The sequence below is a fragment of the Sorex fumeus genome, unplaced genomic scaffold (assembly GCF_029834395.1).
Source record: "Sorex fumeus unplaced genomic scaffold, SorFum_2.1 ptg000070l, whole genome shotgun sequence".
Classification (NCBI taxonomy): domain Eukaryota; kingdom Metazoa; phylum Chordata; class Mammalia; order Eulipotyphla; family Soricidae; genus Sorex; species Sorex fumeus.
In genome coordinates, this window is record NW_026606127.1 from 6749217 (window position 1) to 6771813 (window position 22597).

Genomic DNA, 22597 nt, shown 5'->3' on the forward strand with positions numbered 1-22597 from the left:
TGTTAACATGGCTCCCACATATCTTTCGGGAGTTTAATTTCTCGGGAAATGTAGTCCTGAGTTGTTGGGAGCCAGCCAGAGTCACAGTGGCCATTTGAGGTTATCGGGAAGCATGAAGACACCATCAGACTGTTGATGCACTCACCTGAGGGTACAGGTTGACTTTCTGCAGGCACTGCACAACCAGACTACAAACATTCATTGAATGAATGAACGAATAATCAACATTTTCAAAATGTGTCTCTTTCTTGCATTTTAGAAGGGTAACTTCTAACATGAAAATAATCTTCACGGTATAATCAAGACCTATGATTTATTCTTAATATATTTAATAAAAGCTAAACATTTTGGAAATTTATACAAAGAAATTCTTTTAAATTATCTGTCTTCATAATTTACTTGTAAATTACTAAGATATCACTGTTTCTTCCACTGTTCTTAGCATAGAAATTTACAGACAGAATGTGCTAAGTAAAAATTCATTTTGGCACTTCTGATCAATGTAGTACTGGAAGTACTTGGAATAGAAAATAGATAAGAAAAAGATATTTAGGGTTTTTCATGTATGAAAGGTAGAAATAATCTCTCACTATTCACAGAAGGTATCATACTATATTTAGAGAATACTAAAATCTCTACGAAAAAACTCCTAGAGGCAATAGACTTTTATAGTAAAATTGCAGGCTATAAACTCAATACCCAAAAGTCTATGGCTTATTTATATGCAAATAATGAGAGAGAAGAAAGTGACATGAAAAAGCAATCCCACTCACAATCGTGCCTCAGAAATTCAAGAACCTTGGAATCAGCTTAACTAAGGAGGTAAAGGACCTATACAATAAGAAATTAAAAAATGACACGAGGAAATGGAAACATATCTCCTGCTTATGGAATGGGAGAATTAACATTGTCAAAATGGCAATTCTCCAAGAAGCATTGTAAAAATTCAACTTGATCCCTATAAAGATACCCATGACATTCTTCAAAGAAATTGATCAAGCACTCCTGAAATTCACATGGAACAACAAACGCACACGAATAGCTAAAGCAATTCTTGGGGAAAAGACGATGGAGGCATCACCTTCCCCAACCTCAAACTCTACTACAAACGATAATAATGAGAACAGCATGGGACTGAAACAAAGGCTCAGCTGCAGACCAATGGAAAAGGATTGAATATACTGACACACACCCTCAAATATATAATCATCTAATCTTTGATAAGGGAGCAAGAAATGTGAAGTGGTTCAAGAGAGTCCTTCTAAACAAACGGTGCAGAAAAAACTGGACAGCTATATGCAAAAAAAAAATGGCTCAAACCTCTACCTAACACCATGCACAAAAGTCAGATAAAAATAGGTCAAAGTCATCAACATCACACCAGAATCCCTCAGGTACAGTGATGACAAGGTCGGCAAATCCCTCCACGACATTGAAGCTAAAGGTATCTTCAAATATAACATGCAACTTGCCAAGCAACTGGAAACAGAGATAAACAAAGGGAACTATCTTAAATTAAGCAGCTTCTGTACCTCAAAAGAAACAGTGACCAGAAACAAAGACTCCGCCATGCGGGCAAGATACTCGCAGAAGCCTACCAGGTTCTCTGAGAGTGAGAACTGGACAATCAGAGTTACTCTCTTCTAAATAAGATCCAGTCTCTGGATGTTGGCTATTGATGGCATTACATGGATCCAGGGGTAGATCGTGGTTTTAACACTTAATTACTAGAAGATGGAGGATCTGGAAGGAGGGGGCACAGTCTTGATCTGAGCAGCCATGGAGATCTCATCCCCCGGTCCCGCACATTTGGGTTCCTCTTCCAGTTCCTTCATGCATGAGGCTCCTTCAAGCTTGGGAAGAGTGGTCTTAAGCGTACCTATGGCTGGTTGCAGAGGTCTTCAGCTTCCGGGTCTATGCTCAGGGCGGTGAGGGAATCTCACCCCGCCATCTCCAAGGGGCCCCAGTGAGGAAAGCCAGGTGCGAGGTCAGGAGACTGTTGTTTTAGACATATTTGGAATTAATTTTAGATCGAAAAGTACGCATCATTGAAAATACTTATGTGCTTAGTAATAAATTACTACAAACTTGTTCAATCACGTCAGAGACCCCACTCTGCTCAGAGAACTAGATTTTAATTACAGATCCGTTTTGCCCATGTGTCATGACTGAGAATCTCTATCAGTAGATATGAAACTCACTATACACAAAGATGCACACAGGTTACTATGAGTCATCTATGTTGTTAATGTGAGTTGGCCATTAAACTTCACTGAGACCCTTTGTTCTGTCCTTTATAGGAGCCATATGAGTCTCACCTTCCGTTCAAGTTGAACTTGTAATAAGGTGGAATGAAATCATCAATATGCTTCTCAGCTCATCCTTCAGGAAAAAAATCCTACATACATTCAAGGTGGTCAAAGTGCAGACAACACCATCCACCTTTTCCTGGAGAAGTACACGGGACTGAGGTGAAAACAGCAAAAGGCTCTAGTTTAATGGTCTTAATTAAGGTTTCAGGGAACGACATTAAACAACCTCATATACCATCTTCCAAAAGAATTATTTTGTAAAACTGATGCCTAGGGTATGGTAAAAGATAATATGGTAAAAACCATATTTTTCTTTCTGGGACATTAAATTTCTAAATCTATTTATTCATGCTGCTTTGAAATACATTCCTTGATTAGGAATCATTGTCTGCCATAGGAGTGAGGAAGGACAACACTCAAAGTAATAAGAAGAGAAAAATATGGAAAAATTAACTCCTACTAAGTTTAACACATATACTAAAATTGAAATGATAAAATGATGAGCATGGTCCTTGCACAGAGATGATATGCAAACTTGTAAAGCATTCCATATTTTTGTTGCAAGAAGAATGAACAGGTCTACTTTAAGCTAAGACAATCCCCACAAGTACAAAAATTCTACATAAAGAGAGCACAAATCCACACCACAACAATCTCTCTCAATGTCAATGGACTAAATGTGCCAATTCAGAGGCACAGAATGGGAAGATGAATTAGAAAACTGAAACCAACATTCATTCTGCTGCCTGCAAGAAACACGTCTGAACAATCAAAGCACCCATGGGCTAAAAGTAAAAGTCTGGGAAACAAGTTTTCAAGAAAATATCACCTCCACAAAGCTGGAGTGGCGATACTAGTATCAGACCACATGGACTTCAGGCTAAAGATTATCAGAGACAGTGAAGGTCATTTCTTAATGATCATGGGATATGTACATCAGAAAGAACTCACCCTCCTCAATGTATATGATCCTAATGACAGACCAGGAAAATACTTAAAAACAACTTCTAATTGACTTATAGAAAAACATTGATAGCAACACAATACTAGAAGGAGATTTCAACACTTCTTTGACACTTCTCCATAGATCAAACAGACTGAAGCTCAGCAAGGAAATATTTTCTTTAAGGGGAGTAATGAACAACCATTGGCTTAGGGAAGAAATCAAAGAGGAAATAAAAAATTTCCAGAAACAAATGAGAATGAGGACACGAGCTACCATAACTTGTGGGACACAGCAAAAGCAGTGTTAAGAGGAAAGATTATAGATCTGCCAGAATTCATTAGGAAGAAAGAAAGGGCCTACATGAATAAATTAGAGGTCAAGATTTTGTAAAATGACCAACAAAAGTAGTCCAAAATAGGCTGGAGGAAGGAAATAATAAAACTTGTACCAGACATCAATGAGCTACAATCCCAAAATACAATCCAAAAGACCAATAAAAGCAAAAGCTGGTTCTTTGAGAAAATAAATAAGATCAATAAACCATGAGAAGCCTCTCAAAAAAACAAAGAGAAAGAATTCTAATAAATCAAATCAGAAATGCAAAGGGGGTTATCCTAATAGAAACTACAGAAATACATAGGATCATCAGAGATTATATTGAGATTCTTTGCAGCAGGAAATGAGAGAATTTTGAATAAATTGATAAATTATTGGATTCCAATTACCTCCCAAGGCTGAACCAAGAAGATTTGGAATACTTGAACCTATCACTAACAAGGAAATTGAAATGATGGTCAAAAGTATCCCTGCAAACAGAATCCATGGCCCAGATGGATTCAATAGTGAACTATTTCAAACCTTTAAAGAGGAACTGCTTCCAACATTTTTAAGATTTTCCAGGAATTGAAGAAACAGAAATACTCCCAAATAGTTTCTATGAGGCAAAGATCACCCTAATACTCAAATCGATAGAGACACCACAAAAAAAGAAAATTACAGACCTATTTCCTTGATGAATACAGATACAAAGATTTTCAAGAAAATACCAGCAAAGAGAATCCAGAAACTCAACAAAAGATCACACACTATGACCAAATAGGTTTAGCTTGGGGATGCAAGGATGGCTTAACATTCTCTAGTCAATCAACAGAATACACCATCTCAATAAAATAAAGATAAAAGTCATATGATCATATCAATAGATGTAGATAAAGCATTTGATAAGATCCAGCACCCATTCATGATGAAAAACTCTCAACAAAATTGGATTTGAAAGTACTTTCCTCAATCTAGTCAAAGCAAATTACCACAAACCTACGGCAAGCATTATTCTCAAGGGGGAAAAACCAAAGACTTGGAGCAGAAATCAATGAACTAGAATCCCAGAATACAATCAGGCACAAAACAAGTTACCCACTCTCACACCTCCTATTCACCATAGTACTTAAAGTACTTGCCATATGATTTCGGTAAAAAAAAAAAGATATCAAGGGCATCCAGATAAAAATGGAAGAACTCAAGCTTTTACTATTTGGAGATGACATGATACTATACTTATAAAATCCCAAAGAATCTACAAAAAAGCTCCTGGGAACAATAGATTTGTTTAGTAAAGTAGCATATTACAAAATCAATATCTGGTACTCCATGGCTTTCCCATATATTAATAATGAAAGAGAAAAAAGAGATAGAGAAAAAAAATCCCATTCACAATAATACCTCAGAAAATAGAGTATAATAGAATCAACTAAAAAGGTTAAGGAACTATACCAAAAAAAAAAAAAAAAACCTACAAAACACTACTTCACGAAATAAGAGAGTATATGAGGAAATGGAATCACATCCCATGCTCATGGATTGAGAGGTTTAACACTGTCAAAATGGCAATCCACCCCAAAGCTCTATAAAGATTTAATGCACTTTCTATAAGGATATGCATAACATTTTTCAAAGAAATAGATTAATCACTCTTAAACTCATACAAAACCATAAACTCCCATGAAGAGCTAAAGCAATCTTTGGTAAAAAGAAGAAGGGAACACCTTCCCCAACTTCAAACCCTACTACAAAGTTTTAGTAATCAAAATACCATGATATTCAGATAAAGACAGGTCTCAGATCAATGGAATATAGTCAAATATCCTGACGCTGGCCCTCAGATTATTATAACCTAATCTTTCTTAAAGGCTCAAGAAATATGAAGTTGAGCTAGGAAGTCTCTTCAGCAACTGGTGCTGGGAAAACTGGACAGCAATATGCAAAAAAAATGAACTCAGACGTCTTTATAGTGCCAGGCACAAAGTCAGATCAAATGTATTAAAGACCTCACTATCATACCTGAATTCTTAAGATATATGGAGAAAAATGTGGGAAGATCCCTTCATGACATTAAAGCTAAGGGAAACTTCTAGAATGAAACACCACTGACCAAGGAAGAGGAAGTGAAGATAAACAAATGAGACTAGATTAAACTAAGAAGTTTCTGCAACTCAGAAAAAATGGTGACCATGATCGAAAGACAGCCCACGTAATGGGGAAAAATTATTTATGCAATACCCATACAATTAACCTCAAAATTCTGACTCCTGTATCATTAAGAACACTAAATAGTTCCTGTGAATTTTATTCTTCTTCACATATATTTACTCTAAAATATTTTAGATACACTTTTAAACCACAGGTAAAAAGGAAAAATTATAAGTTTTTTTAAAAATAAAAAATAACCCCTATACATAGCCAGGTGCGACCCAAAAAACAAAAAAGCAAGCAAGCAAGCAAGCAAGAAAAAATTTAAAAATTAAAAAATAATGCCGTTTGCAATGCTAAGGATCAATCCCAGATCATCATTCTTTGCGTTTTTGGTCACACGTGGCGATGCACAGTGGTTACTCCTGGCTCTGCACTCAGGAATTACTCCTCACGGTGCTTGGGGGGACCATACAGGATGCTGGGAATCTAACCTGGGTATGCCGTGTGCAAGGCAAATGCCCTACCTGCTGTACTATAGCTCCAGCTCCCCCCCTCCCTGTGATTCATCATCTTGAGGGCCTCAGATTTTTACCTTCCATTTGGAAACTTCATCTTTACATTGACACAGTAAATTGAAACCACAGAACCATTGAACGGCATGTTATAATGGTAGCAGCCATGAGCAAACATTGATAACCCATAAGTTGGCATGAATGACTTCTGTCTCAGAGGCTTCACTTCTGAGGATACCGGTCACTATCTCCTTTCTGTTACATATCCCAGGATCAGAACCTACATCAGGCCATCAGTAGAAATTGTCCACCCGAAAGCTAGCCTTCCACTGGGATCAGAATCCTTGATCCATCTAACTTGAAATTTTTCATTCATGACTTGTTGACCTTGTTTCAGGTGGATGCATCCAGAGCATGAACTCAGCTTCCCGTTGTTTCCACAGGAAACCCAAATACCTAAGAATGTTATCATTTCTGACGCCACTCTTAAATATTTTTTTGGAATCCCACAGTAAGATACTATCATTCGTGTTATAATATTACTGTTATCTATAGTTCGGTCTCCCCAAAGAACTCTCTACCCTCCTCACTCCAAGTGCAGACTCCAGTGTATCATGATCCTGAACGTACTTATAATAGTTTCACTCAGGTTCTCCCCTAAAGTGTACAAGTTAAGTTCATACCAATCCAAGTTCTTATTCCTAAACTACCAGAGTGGGCTTGTTCCTCAAGCTTGTGTTCTCCCTTGAAGAAATACCGTGCTTCCTTTCTCTATGTCTCTCTTTGCTTGTTTTGTTAAATGACTGTTCTCGCTTGAACATATATTCCATTCCACCCTACAACTGTTTCACAATTTTCTAAGAGTTTTTCAATAAAATATATTTTGTTTCACTAAACTAAAACTTTGAAAACACCAGAGCATTGTTAAAACCAGTATTTGTATCTTTTAAACCACAAATTTTGAAAATGAAAGGTGGTAAAGCAATGGAATACTACTCAGTTGTATGAAGTGAAATCTTCTTATTATTTGTATATAAAATGTATAACATGAGGAAATTATGTTTAGTGACAAAAACCAGGCAGAGAAAGATAGGCATCCTACAAGATCATGCCTATGTGGCATATGGAGAAAACAAATTAAAAGAATAAAATGAGACAGACAAACGTCTAAAACATTATTTATATTCTATGATTTATAATTCAATTAACAATGGTTTCTCATACACATAATTCCAACAAGACACTCCTCATTCTCTCAAAGAACAAACCCTCCCTCTCCCCCAATCCCCCAGAATCCCTCCCTCCTAATCCCCTGACCCAATTGTGTGGATCAGTTCTCCCCTTACATTGCTCTTGAACATTTGTTGCTACCTTGCTGTGTGTCTTTTCATCCCACATATGAGAAAAATCTCTCTGTATCTGTTCCTTTCCTTAAGGCTAACTTTACATGCATGATATCCTCTAGTTTCATCCAATGTTGAAAATTACATAATTTTGATCTTTTCAAAGCAATAAAAACAAACTTTAGAACTATGAGACTATTTAGTTACCAGATCGAAAAGTATAATCAAAGTGGGAAAACTAAACAATGGTGAATGACAGAGTAGGCCATTCAGTAGTGAGTGTAATGTGATACATGCAAGTAGATTCTGCATAATCCTAAAATTTATGAAATTCTATAATGTAATTCTATAAGGTAATTTTAAATAATCAAAAAAGTATTTAAATAATTTACATTTATCTATGATTATGACGTATCTTTTGTGTCAAACTATCAGAAATAAAAAGAATGTGAGATAGAGATATGGTGTATCACTATACTTTTAAACAAGAGAAGCGCTAAAAATTTCTGTGTCTTGATGAACTCTCATATAAATTGACTCCAAAATCAAATTAATATACTCAAGGAAAAATAAAAGTCAACCAATTTAATCTTTTGCCTTCACTCAGGTTCCCATCTGCTGATCTCTGGCAGACGAAACAATTTTTATTTTACTTTATTTTTTTAAAATTTTTATTAGTGAAACACCATGATGTACAGTTGTACATTTACAAATTTTTGTGCTTGGGTTTTGATTATACAATGATCAAATGCCCATTCTTCCGCCAGTGCCCATTTTCCACCACCATGTATTCCAGTATCCCTCCCACACCAATCCCCCCCCTCATCCCACCCTGCCTCTGTGGCAGGGCATTCCCTTTTTTTTCTCTCTCTCTTTTTGGGTGTTGTGGTCTGCAAAAGAGGCATTAAATTGCAATCATGTTCAGTCCATAGTCAGAATTTTTATTTTCAAAGTATTTCTTGGCAGAGGTTTGGCATTCTTTGCTAGCAACCAACTCATTTTCTTCTGCATTTTTTTTTCTAGAAATATATACTTATACTAAGACTGATTAGTTATGGCACCAAATTGACAAATGTCCCTGTTTTTACTTCAGTTCTATTTCCTAATTATCACAAATTATTAGCAGTGGATAGAAAATAACTAGCCCAAAATTCGTGGGGGAAATGGAAATGTTTATGCTTTCCATAGTTTGGAAAATCCCTGTCACTAGTATAGTGACATACATCTAAATTTGTAAACAAAATGATTAAGAAGAGGTAAACCATGACTGCCACTTCAAGGAAGAATGGGCCTTCAGCAAATATCCTTGGTTTCAGAAGGATGGCTCTGACTTGGATTGGGGGCAAACATGAGAGCTGTGAGCTACCTGCAGTTAACACATGCTCTGAGGCTATGTGGTGACACTGCTGAGAAATGTCGAGAGCCCTGATTAGGTAGGGTCATGGGGGAGAATGGAATGATGACAAGAAAACAGAGAAACAGGACAAGATCATAGATTCCTTTGAATAAAAGTTTTCATCTCTAATGTATTAATCTGTGAAAAAGAGAACCAACTTCTTATCATTCTTCCTGGCAATATATTATCCTTACATAATGCTTCAGGAAAAAAACGCTTCCCTTGTTAGTAATTATAGCCCGAATATCTGTGAGGTCTTTGAACTCTTTCTATATATACAGTGCTGATGACTGAAACCAATCTCACTATTCAAGTATCTAAACTGCAATGTTCAGACCATTTAGCTCTCTAAACTCTGATGGCTCCAAATCTTCTAAGATCAGCTTTCATCTCTTCCATGATATCCAGGCTTCTCTTCTGAAATGTCAACTCTCCCTTTCTTTCTCCCTCTCTCTACCAACTATGGTCTCCCTGCCAAAATTTGCCAAGACAAGCCTTCTTGAAATATAGACATAAGTTGACTTCTCCTTTTTTTTAAATTTAGGCAATTTTGATTTTCAAAGTCATTTATATTGGAGATTTGTCATACAATATTCCAATTCTAATCACACCACCAGTGTCTGCATCCCTCCACCAACAAATTACCCATTTTTCCCTGCATTCCCACCGATTTCCTTGACAAACACATTTTGAAGTTTTACTATTGTACTTTGGGTTGATACATACAGTAGTGTTGGCATTGGTGGTTAAGACATAAACCTCAACTTTTTCATGCTGGCCTTACTGGATCAATGCCCACTGACACCATGTAGGGGAAATATATGAGAACAAATCATTTAGCTCCAAATTTTTCTAATAATCTTTAAACAGTTCTGATCGAAAAGAAAATAGTGAGAACTGGAGGAGACAACCCCTTGTCAGCCTGCAAAGTCTTTTCATTTTTCCACATTACAAAAGAAGAAATCAGTGAAGGAGGTCTGTCATCACGCAACTTAGGTGACCCTGCTGAGATGTGTTCAACAGGGTGTTTTGTGCTCTTCTCTCCTTCCACCAGAAGTCCCAACCCTATGATTTTTGTCTCTTCAGTCCGCATAAAATGAAAAAGTTTTACCACACAGACATCCATGCAATGAGCCCAGCCAAGGTGATAAAAATGAATTTCAGCACATTCATAGGTTATTCATGGTGGTAGAATCTAAATATCATATTTTTGTATTGAATATGCAGGAGACACATATTACAAACCTTTTCATGATTCAGTTTCAATCATAGGATATTTTAACACCTAACCTCCACTAGTATACATTTCCATTGCTAATGTCCCCAGTTTCTCTCCCACCACTCCCTCTCCCAACCCCAAACCCCACCTGACAGCCTGCTGTCTCTACACTATGGCAGGCACCTCTCTCTCTCTCTCTCTCTCTCTCTCTCTCTCTCTCTCTCTCTCTCTCTCTCTCTCACATACTTTGGGCATTATGGATTGTAATACAGAGAGGGAGAAGTTCTCACGTTTATTCCTTTACCTACTTTCAGAACTCAGTTCTCACCCAGAGTAATCACTTCCAACTATCATTGTCATAGCGGTCCCTTCTTCGGCTACATGCAAAAATATAGGCTCAGAACTCTGCCTAACACCATGTACAAAAGTAAGATCAAAATGGATTAAAGACCTCAACATCAAACCAGAAACCATAAGGTACATTGAAGATAAAGTTGGCAAAACCCTCCATGACATTGAAGCTAATGGTATCTTCAAAGATGCCACGCCACTGGCCGAGCAAGTGAAAACAGAGATAGATAAATGGGACTATCTTAAACTAAGAAGCTTCTGCACCTCCAAAGAAACAGTGACCAAAATACAAAGACAGTCTACAGAATGGGAAAGGATATTCACCGAATACACATCTGAGAAAGGGTTGATATCCAGGATATACAAAATACTGGTTAAACTCCACAAGAAGAAAACATAGCGGTCCCTTCTTTATTCCAAATGCTCGCCTTCAGCACTTGTGGCAAGCGTCCAACCATTGACCATTTCTCCTGGCCGGTGTTTCTGCTATCCTTGGGTATTAGTCTCACATTCTGGTTTTTTATATCCAAAAAATGGGGTAGTCCAATCAGTATACCCCTTTCCTTCTGACTGATTTCATTGAGCATGATATTCTTCCCTGTACATCCATTTGTAAGCCAATTTCATGATGTCAGTTTCCTGCCAAATGCGTAGTATTCAATTGTGTAGGTATACCATAGTTTCTTCTGGCTATTGTGAATGGTACTGCAGATGGTATTTCTGTTGTAAATATCTTGTTTAATGTAAATTACATAGGAAAATACTTCCCACGTTCCAAACATACAGAATCCACTCACTAACAGAGCTCTTTTTAATTTTTTAAAAAAATATAATTTATTATGATGCTTTCTAAAAAAGGGAAGCTATTAACAAAAATTCAGGGAAAACATATTCTATAAAAGTGAAAAAATATAACCTTAAGAAAGGACAACAGGTACGTGTTCTTGCTCCTCAAAAATCCATGTGTTTCTTGATATATTGTCAATATCTTTCGATAGCCTTAAAATTCTTCAACTTAATTTCTAAACACTATTTAAAGTTATATTAATTTAATAGGTGTAATCAGCTTTATAGAATATTTATTTGATTCTTTCATATTTTACATAAACAACGTTTGAATTAACCAGAGCACTGTAGCACTGTCCTCCCATTGTTCACTGATTTGCTCGACCAGGCACCAGAAATGTCCCTATGGTGAGACTTGTTGTTACTGTTCTTGGCATGTCGAATACTTCACAGGTAGCTTGCCAGGCTTTGCCATGAGGGAGGGTTACTCTCAGTAGCTTGCTGGGCTCTCTGAGAGGAGGAGAGCAATCGAACCCAGGTTGGCCATGTGTAAGGCAAACGTCTTACTCACTGTGCTATGGCTCCAGCCCATATATATATTTATACATATATATGTGTATTTACAGACACATACATATTGATATATTCCTCTTACACGGCTCTTAAGCTCCAACTCATATTTTTTCCTCCTCCAATTCTTTACTACTTCTCTCCCCATACTTGGGGCTCAACTAATTTTCCGAGTCCCCTCAGATGCATTTCTGAGGCCATGATAAAGGAATGCATAACACATACATGCAAGGAAGGCACAAAGCATATGTAGATAAATTTCATATGGACATATAATTGTGATGACAAGTTTACAAACTGTATTCGCTTCAAGTACAGAGTTCCTGATCTCTGGAACTGTGTATTGATACTCCATGCACCGTCAAATATCCAGCTACTGTCCACAACTAACTAACAACAATCCCCTACCCATTTCAGTCATTTACTTCCCCTCCTATAAGGACGATTTTGATGTCAGAGTGTAAAGGTTTTATTTTACTTTTGTTTTATTAGTCCATAAGCTCAGGTGGTGGATTACTCAAATGTCTTTATTTGAGCTCCTAAGTATGTCTAAAATATAATGTAGTCAATGAGGAAAAACACTTTGTATGTGAGAGAAAGTAAGCCAATGTCTAAAATCACACAGCAAATGTCAAAGTCAAGCTCAAATGAGGCTTATAAAATTCTACTTGAATACTTACCTTCATTACTCCGTGCTGTTTTTACTTGACTGCTAAGTTTATGGATGATAAATCTAATGAAAAGCTTTGAAAAGTATTATTCCTTACCTGACATGGTCAGAGAAGAGGAAATACCGATGAAAGGTAGACGAGAAGAGGAGATGGTAGGAGAGTACGTCTGAACACTGAAGAGGCTTAAGACCACAAGTGTTCAGTACAAATGAGTGCTCACACGTGATTGGTCATTGGTCACTCGTCACTTGCCATGATGTTTCAAATTTGTTTACAAACTACTACATGGGACCCCCAAGATTCTACCAGTTGGAGGTTTGTTTGGTGGGAGAATGATGTCATAAAGTAGGCAGTTGAAAGTTAGAGCCTAGCCAATCAGGAGGTCAGAATCCCAAGAAGACCACCGGATTGGATAGAGAGCATGGTAGAATGAAGCAGGCTACGGAGATGGAATCCTACAAGACAGTTATAACAGGTTCATCTTCGTCAGACTCTTGTGTTAGAAAAATATTCTCATTATACTCAAGAGCTTACATATTTCATTAACAAATCAAAAAAATTACGAAATAATCGTTTATATTGCACTGTTAAAGAAACAACATTTGGTATTACTAGTATATTTTAGATAACTTTTACAGCACAGCAGGTAGGGCATTTGCCTTGCAGGAGGCCAACCCTGATTCCGATTCCTCTGCCCGGCAAACTACCCAGTGTATCTCATCCACATAGCAAAAGCCTGGCAAGCTCCCCATGACCTATTCGATAGGCCAAAACCAGTGTCAACATGTCTCACAATTTGGTTTAAGATGTTACTGGTTCCCGCTCGAGCAAATGGATGAACCGCGGGAGGACAGTGCTACAGTGCTATGATTGAAAAAAATTGTGGTTTCTTTCAATATGACAACACTTACTAGGATAAGTTGTAGATGAATCGCGATGTGTTAAAATAAATAAAATGAGAAGAAATAGTAAATGCACAGGTATCTTATTTGTACAAAACTAACAGTTGTTCTCAATTTAAAACTGTAGAAAATAAAGAAAAACATATGCTCATTGGTGCAAAATTTTACAATCTGAAAGAAAAGGACAAAAACCAAATTAAGTGATCAAAAAACAAGCAACACCAACAAATAGTGGCAATTAATATGATAGGCCAAGGATGAAAGGTTTTAAAAAATTAGTGCTGTGAAATAAATCAGTATTTTTCTATTAAATTTGAATAGAAAAAATAAGCATAAAACATGATCATATAATGTCTATTGAAAGAAGTGTAAATGACTAGTAAACACAAGAGCAATTTTCTTTTTTTTGAATTTTTGTTTTGTTTTGTTTTGTTTTATTAGTGAAACACCATGAGGTACAGTTGTAGACTTACAAGTTGTTGCACTTGGTTTTGAATTATACAGTGATCGAGTACCCATTCCACCACCAGTGACCAATCTCCACTCCCACCAATCCAAGTATCCCTCCTACTCCCCATCCCCCATCTCACCTGCCTCTTTGGTAGGGCACTACCTTTTGTTCTATCTCTCCTTTTGGGTGCTATGGTCTGCAGAAGGGACATTGGGTGGCAATCCTGTTTGGTCCTTAGACTACTTTCAGCAGGCATCTCCCATCCTGGGCAGATCTTCCCAGCACCCTTTATTGGGTGCTCCCTTCTCTATCTGCGCTGCCTTTACCCCTAGACAGTGCAGCTGACCTCTAAGCCATGGAGTGAACAACCTGGTAATTATCATAGCTGTTCTTGTGTGTTAATTTCTTATTTTGTTCCTTTATGTTACCCAGATGAATGCAATCTTTCTATATCTGTTCCTCTCTTTCTGACTCATTCCCCATAGCATAATATTTTCCATGTAGTACCACACAAGAGCAATTTTCAAGCTCACTAGTAGACAAAGAGCACAAATTAAAAAGAGAAATTAAAATTTCCCCCCAAATAACAAATATTGAAAAATCAGGTGCTATCTTTCCCTAGCAAAGATGCTAGAAAATAGATCTTTTCAAGTTATTTTATTGAGAGTTAAATCTGTATAATATTTAGGCAATATATATCTTAAAGCAGTTTAATGTTCATTAAGTCACTGTCACTGTCACTGTCCTCCCGTTGTTCATCGAATTTCTGGAGAGGGTCCAGTTAGGTATCGAGTGTGAGACTTTGTTGTAAGTTAGCTTTTGTGTGTGTATATGGAAATTCAGGGATCAAACCCAAAACCTCCCAAATGTGAGGCAAATATTTTACCACCGAGCTATTTTTCCAACCACAGTTAATGATTTTGCTTTTGCTTCTATAGTGCGAAGAATAGAAACCAAAATTTCATACATGAAAGCCAAGTTCTTTTGTCCTCAGCTACATATCGGGTCATAAGTAAGTTAGTTTTTAAGAATTGATATTAAGGAAACAATTAGAAAAGTAGACAAATAGATATAAATGTTCACATCAATGTCATCTTAGCTGGAAAACATTACAATTATAAAATCTCAATAAACATTTTATAGTAACAGAAATTGTCTATTTAAAAATCATACTTGTATATAGACTAATATAAATGCATAATTGAAAGACTCCAAAGAAATGTATGTCCATTTTAATTGTATGCTTATTGTGGTTCTATTTTCTTCTTAATATAGTTATCCCATTAGCAATACAAATTTGGACTGCTATATTATATTTTTCAATAATTATATTTCGAGAATTTTTGGACGTTGATATGTATGTGAAATAATTAAAGATGATCAATATATCCTAGAAATATAAAAAAAATCTAAGAAAAAGTATGCCATGCATGCATGTATAAAATATATGCAGATAATTGATTTGATTGGACCCCAGACTTAATATAGGGGTTAAAGCACTTACCATGCATACAGTCAACCCAAATTAATGGTTGGCACTACCAGGAATAAACCGTGAGCACAGATTCTGAAGTCCCATTTACCACATACTATGGCCCAAATACCCCACAAAAATAGAAATATAAATTATCACTTAATAAAATCAAATACAGATGTATTATATAGTCTATTATAAAATCGATTAAAGTTTTGAAGTATACCAAAATTTACAGATGGACAGGCCACAAATAGCACTAGTTGCAGACAATGGAATTAAATACAATTAGAAAACCATGTTCTTGGTTAATAGCAGACTATCTATTAAATTTGGGGGTTTTCAAACATTATAGAGGAGTTAGCATAGTTAAGCTCTATGTTACTCATGAATCAGTTATGTGTTTTTCTTTTCTATTCTTCCCTTTATGTGGGGAGTGCAGTGCACCCAGATGTGCTCCGGGCTCCCTTCTGACTCTGTATCCAGAGATCACCCCTGGCAGGCTCAGGGTTCTGGGGATTGAATTCAGGTTAGCTGCATACAAGGTAAACACCCTCTACATGCTGCACTAGCTCTTTGGCCTATATGTTTCTTTTAGAAAATTACATGTGAATAAAACATTTTAATAATTAAAAATCACTTCTAATAAAACATTTAATTAAAAAGTTTAATGCAGGCAAATACTGTTTTAATCATTAAAGTTAATTTAAAAATTAGAATACTATTTGGTAAAGCATAGAAACATAGCAAAAAATAGATGATATATATCTTTTTTGAAAGTTGGTAACTGGAACACATTGTCCTTTTCCTTTTCAAGGATAAGATGAATCCATAGCGTAGATTTGTTCACAAAAAATGCTATATTCTCTCCTGAATGCGTATTTAAAAATACTTGCCAAAGTGCCTATTTCTCAACATTTTGAGTACTATAGGCCTCTTTGCTATTGTTAGATCTTTCTCTTGTTTTATTTTTACTTTATGTTCCAATTTTTTTATTTTTAATTTTCAAATTTTTATTAGTGAGACACCATGAGGTACGGTTGTAGACATATGAATTTTTGTGCGTGGGTTTCATTTATACAATGATCAAATACCCATCCCTCCACCAGTGCCCATTTCCCACCACCAGGGATCCCAGTATGCCTCCCACCCCCCATCCCCTCATCCCACCCTGACTCTGTGGCAGGGCATTCCCCTTTGTTCTCTCTCTCCTTTTAGGTGTTGTGGTTTGCAAAAGAGGCATTGAGTGACAATCATGTTTGGTCTATAGTCTATGTTCAGCATGCTCTCCCATCCTGGGAGGATCCTCCCAACACCCTTTATTTGGTGCTCCATTCTCTATCTGAGATGCCTTTTCTGCTAGCGTGTGTGGTTGGTCTCCAAGCTACGAGGAAAAATTCCTGACACTAATCTCGGCCACTCTTGGGAGTTAGTCTCCTGTTTTGTTATTTTATGTTCTCCCGGTGAATGCAATCTTGTTCTTTCTGTCCCTCTCTTTCTGACTCATTTCGCTGAACATGATACAGTCCAGGTAGTACCACTCCTATGTAAATTTCATGCTCTTCCTGCCTGAAGACTTCTCTCTGGCTTCCTGAAAGAACAGGGAGGGGAGAGACAATGTGCTGTCCTAAGCAAACACAGGAGGGGAAGAATTATCTAAAAAACATACGAAAAGAGGCATTGAGTGGCAATCATGTAATTGTGATGACTAGTTGACAAACTGTATTCCCTTCAAATACAGACTTCCTCATCTCAGCAACTGTGTATTCATACTCCATGCACTTTCAAATATCCAGCTACTGTGCACAACCAACTAACAGCAGTCCCCTACCCATTTCAGTCATTTACTTCCCCTCTTGTAAGGACTATTTTGATGGCAGAGTGTAAAGGTTTGATTTTGCTTTTGTTTCATTACTCCATTCAGTTTTTTTCTTTATATTCCAGAAACAAATCAAATGTTTTTTTTTTTTTTTAAAATAAAGGACAGGAGGTGATATCAGGCAACAAATGAAATAGTTGATCTGGCTGAGAATCAGCAAGAGTCTTTCAGGTCAGTGTGAGGAAAGGAACATCCAGTTGTCCTTCCCAGCATATTTCCAAAGGGCGGGCTTGGAGCAGGGTACATGCTGGGAAGAAGCCCAGGACACTAGCAGTGTCTTGAACATCTTGGGGCCTATTTTCTTATTTGAAAATGTAATGGTATTGACCTCAATTGCAAACCACAACACCCCAAAGCAAAGAAAAACCAAAAGGGAATGCCCTGAGGCGGGGCGGATTTGGGGAGATGGGGGGTGGGAGGGTCACTGGGTTCCTTGGTGTGGGAGAATGGGCAATGGTGGAGGGATGGGTACTTGACACTTGTATAACTGAAACCCAAGCACAAAGGTATGTAAGTCTACAACTGCACCTCATGGTGTTTCACTAATAAAAATAAATAAATAAAAACAAAAAAATTAAAAGTGCTATCAGCTGGTATAAGAAAAAAATATAATGGTGTTGACTACATTACATCAAGATCATTTTTAGCTATATGATGCTATGATTCATCTTTGATTCACTGATTGATACTTTGAAATGTCCCAGTTCATTCTCATTCAGAGAAGTCATTTATTTCTTCGAGTATTGATTTGTACAGGGAATTTCTCAGAAAATTCTTTATATAATGTATATTCAGGGACTCAATAATAATGTTCTTATTACCATTTTCAAAGAATACAAAAATACACTTTTAATAAGATTTTCTTGGTTCTCTATCTAAAAGATAAATGACAAGAAATAAGTTTAACTCAATATTTTCTAAAGCGCATTACATTAGTCCTTGAAAAGAAATTTTAAAAGATTCTTGGAGATGGGAGGAGGAAAAGTCATGGATCCATAAGGATTAGTACAAGTCTTTGGGTGTGTGTGGGTTAGGGGAGTGTCTAGAAAAGTTGAGATCACACTCAGCTATGTGATCTAATCTCTATATATCTATTCTCTAAATTAGATACCAGCGATGTTTCCACACAGATGTATCCATATGAATATCATGTACACTAGTGAGATCCAGGGAAATAATTCTTAGGACTGACATTCTTGTAAATTTAAGTAGTAATCAGGTTTTTATGATTAAGTTGTTATGATTTCATAGGCAGTGTTTGTTTCCTTAACCTATGTGGAATGTCTTTAAAAGACCAAATATAGGAACATTCTTTCATTTTTAATTTAATATAGAAAATGCTGAAATTAAAGGTTAAATAGAGATGAATATCTTTTTCAATAATCTATTTGGGACACTGTCCTTTACTTGTTTTATTAGGAACTGAATGTGTTAACCTATGATCTCTAATTCCATGCCTAGACCTCCATTCTCTACTTGTACCAATGAAGACAAACTTCAATTTAGGCCCAGTTTTCAGTAATCTCAACTAAATATTTGCTGGAGCGATAGCACAGTGGGTAGGGCGTCTGCCTTGCACGCAGCCAACACGGCCGACCTGAGTTCAAGTCCTCCACCCCTCTCGGAGAGCCCGGCAAGCTACCGAGAGTATTCGATATGCCAGACACATTAACTAAACATTAAAGTAAAAAATAAGTCTGCTCATATAATTCTGTTATCCAGCAGTGGTTTAAGATGCTTACACAAATGAACAGAATATTGAGAAAGAAAAATTCTGTTTGAAGAAGGCACAGAATACATGTTGTAATTGACCATATAAAAGAAAGAAAATTAAAGTAAATTTCTTGGTAATTTCTGGTAGTCTTGGAACCATGTTGACCATGGGGTAGTCAGCTAACTAAGTCTTCCTTAACTTGGATTTCCCTTGTTCACATCCCTGATATCACTCTTTTCCTCCTCAGATCCCATTTCCAGTAGATCATGTTACCCACAGATCTTGTTGTTTCAAGCTTTGTTTTCAGAGGAACCCAAATTTCAAGCCCTCCTTTTACACTTATTGTCTCTTTTCCCATCATTTCAGACTTTTCTCCCAACATTTTTTCCTCAGTGAATACAACATTCCTTCAAGAGAGTTGAAGCTTGTTAGTTTTAAGAGATTACTGGGATCAATTCCCTCCAGCCATACATTAAAGGTAGCAAAACACTTTTCACGTTTTCTGTTCACAGCCAGTCAACTACCCTTTTCTGGGAAAAATCTATTAACTGGTTTGTCTCAGGTCAATCAGAAACTGCGTTCATTTCCCCCCATTTTCAACAAAGTAGTTACTGGTACCAAGCAGAGTTAGTTAAATACGTGTTCCTGTTAACATATATTTTCACTTGGGATCCATGTGAACACCTTCCACCTGGCTTTTATTGAAGGTGGTCACCCAGATTGCTTTTGTGGTGGCATTCTGTTTCTCACTATTCCTCTCCACAGCTAAGTGATGTGAAAATACCATCTTTAGTAAATGGTATGATTGAAAGCTCCAGAACGAATGCCAGCCCTTTCAGCTCTCTCGGTCTTATATGTAACCTGTTCTTTGGAAACTATCTTATTTTCATATTTTTGTCTTGAATCTCATTTAGAAAAAATATTTTACCTTATTTGAAAAATATCCACCAACTATCCCATGATGATCACCAGATTTCCACTTCCCTACCCTTCTCAGTTTCCTTTCCATCCATCCATCACCCCATTAACTCTCCTAGGACCATCTCTTTCCACCACAAACTTCCAGGCTCAAGGTCAACCGATACCAACTGCTTTCGGAGTGGTGACCTAGGACGCATGTCTTAGTATGGTACCTACCGCAATGCAGCCACAATGCCATTTATAAAGTTGATTCTTGTGTGAGCTGCAGTTATAAGCGATGTTTAGAGAAAGCTACAGGAACCAGAGAACATGGAAGACCAAAGACCAGCCCCTCAAGCTAATATAATTTGAGCTCCCCCCACCAGAAATTTCCTGAAAGCTGGCTTGGCTACCTTGGGGAGTTTACAAATTCAAAGGCTTACAAAGGCAATGGACCGCATTGTTAAAACTCCCTAGTAAAGTGTCACCATGATAGCAACTCTGAATATTGTTGGGAATAAGTGAAATGGTGCAGCTACGGGTGCTGAACAGAGGGCCTGAGGACATGGTGACTTATCTTTGCATCTCCCAGGAGTTGATATTCAGGCTTAAAGCTGCAACTGTTCTCTTGGCTTTGTCCCTGTTAAGAGTCATACTTGAATGACTCTGAGGGTGTTGATCACTCATCTGGTAGGTTTATTCCCCAGTGTTTGTGTTTGCATCCCCAGCCATCATTTATTGATAGACCACACAAACCTTTTAGTGATGTGTTTCAAATTTGGTTATTTTCCAAAGGTGGCCATGAGGCGTAAACACAGACTCCATGGAAGAATTTTTACTTTCCTTCTGGTCATCTAAGACTCATCTTACTTTCTCAGCCTATTCCAAATTTATTCTTTTAACCGAAAACCGCAGACTGTGCCATTTCTCCCATTTTTTTCCGAGGACACAAGGGATAGTCATACTTGACTGTGCTCTGGTCTTACTCCTGGCTCTGTGCTAAAATTTCACATCTAGTGGGTCTCTGGGGACCATAAAAGACTGCAAGAACTGAACTGAGTCCTTTTTGTTTGCAGAGCAAATGCCCTGTCAGCTATACTCTTCCTCTGACCCTAGCCCACTCATCATCAGGCCCATGCAATTTCTCCTCTGATGGGCTTTATAAACCTGGATAAGTTTGTATTTTGGAGAGTCTTGTCTATTCACCCTTTTCCCTGTCTCTAAATTCCCTTTCTTTCCCATTCCATCCTTCAACCCCCAGCCACTCCCAAAAACAACCACTGTTGGCAGCATCTCAAAATTCAGAACTTTTATTAACAACCAATTAACTGTGATGCATCTCTTTACTTTGAAAAAATATATTAGAATAAATAAAAGGTGTATGGCATGTCAGTGTTTGCCTAGGAAAAACATCTGGTACCTCAAGTGGAACCTACCATTCCAGCTACTCCCATTACGTAGCCATAGTAGAGAGAGATGTCCATCTCTTTTCCCTCTCAATAAAGTACTGCACTTTCCCCCAAAAAGGTGTGTTTGGCAGGCTTCTCACGCTCCTGCAGAGCCTTCTTTTTCATAGCCTCACGCTCTGGTCTCTGCTCTTTGGTGATGGGCTTTGACATGTGTGGTTCAGGAACATTGGGCTTTCTCCATGGAATCGGTTGGAAACGGAAATCTTGGAAAAGAAACTGACTCTGACATTTGGGTGGCAACTGTGGCTTGCTCACAGAGACTGGAGGAGGTTCACGCTGGAGAGAAGTGCCAGGTGCTGTTGTAGGGAGCAGGTCTAGAAGCTGTGGGGAGTCGAATAGGTTGGCTACTAGGGTTCTGCAAACCTGGTCGAGATGGGTTGGTTGAAATGGACTTAGCAGGTTTGGCAGAACCCAAGAAAAATGCAGTGGTTGACTGGGAAGAATTGGCAGTAGTTGGCTGTTCTGCATTGGTAGAGTCAGGCTTGGCATGGTAAGCTGCAGCAGGACCATGTGAGGACACAGATTGTCTTCTCAGAGGAACAGGTCGAGCTTGCAGATTCTCCATGGTAAGAAAGGCAAAGGTACCAATTTGACCTTCCCAGGATGTGCAGCTCACACTTTGCTCGAGATGAGCGTTTTTCAGCACTGCTACTTGGTTTGTTGTCTTTGACCTGAGTTTTCTCAAGGCCTGTGTAGCACCTAGCCATCCTGTGTAGCACCTAGCCATAGCTTGACTGCTGAGGATATCTTGACATCTTTAGGCTTCTTTGAGTACTCAGGACCTGGGAGGAAGAGATTCCAAGTTTTGGATCACTCTCCTTCCCCAGAGCATGAAAAACTTGTACAGAATCCAGCATATGTATGCCTAGGGAGCAGCGGGGCTTTTTAACTGCCTCTTGGAAAAGCTAAGGTTGAGTTTCCTTGCGTTTCATCTTGCCAATGGTTGGGTTTTCTTCTGCCTTGACCTTGTTCCCTGGCTGCTTACACTCGTTAGCTTTCTTAGAGTTTTCTCTAGTGTTTTTTATCTTCTCCTGGACTTGGCTCTTTGTCTTGCTGATACTCCTGGAGGCAGCTTTGTGAGGTTTGCTGTTAGTTTTGGCTGTGGCCACAGGACACGTATCACTGACTGCAGCATTACGAAAAATCCCCGCTCCGCTTAGCATGCATTCTCGGATGTATGGCTGGATTTTGGCCTTGGGTTCTCCCTCCAGAGGTTCAGAAGCCTCCTTTTTG

General features: G+C 37.8%; 1 pseudogene; it reads left to right on the plus strand.

The window, feature by feature from the left end:
• Positions 1-2775: 2775 nt before the first annotated feature.
• Positions 2776-2869, plus strand: LOC130037098 (uncharacterized; annotated as a pseudogene).
• Positions 2870-22597: the final 19728 nt, after the last annotated feature.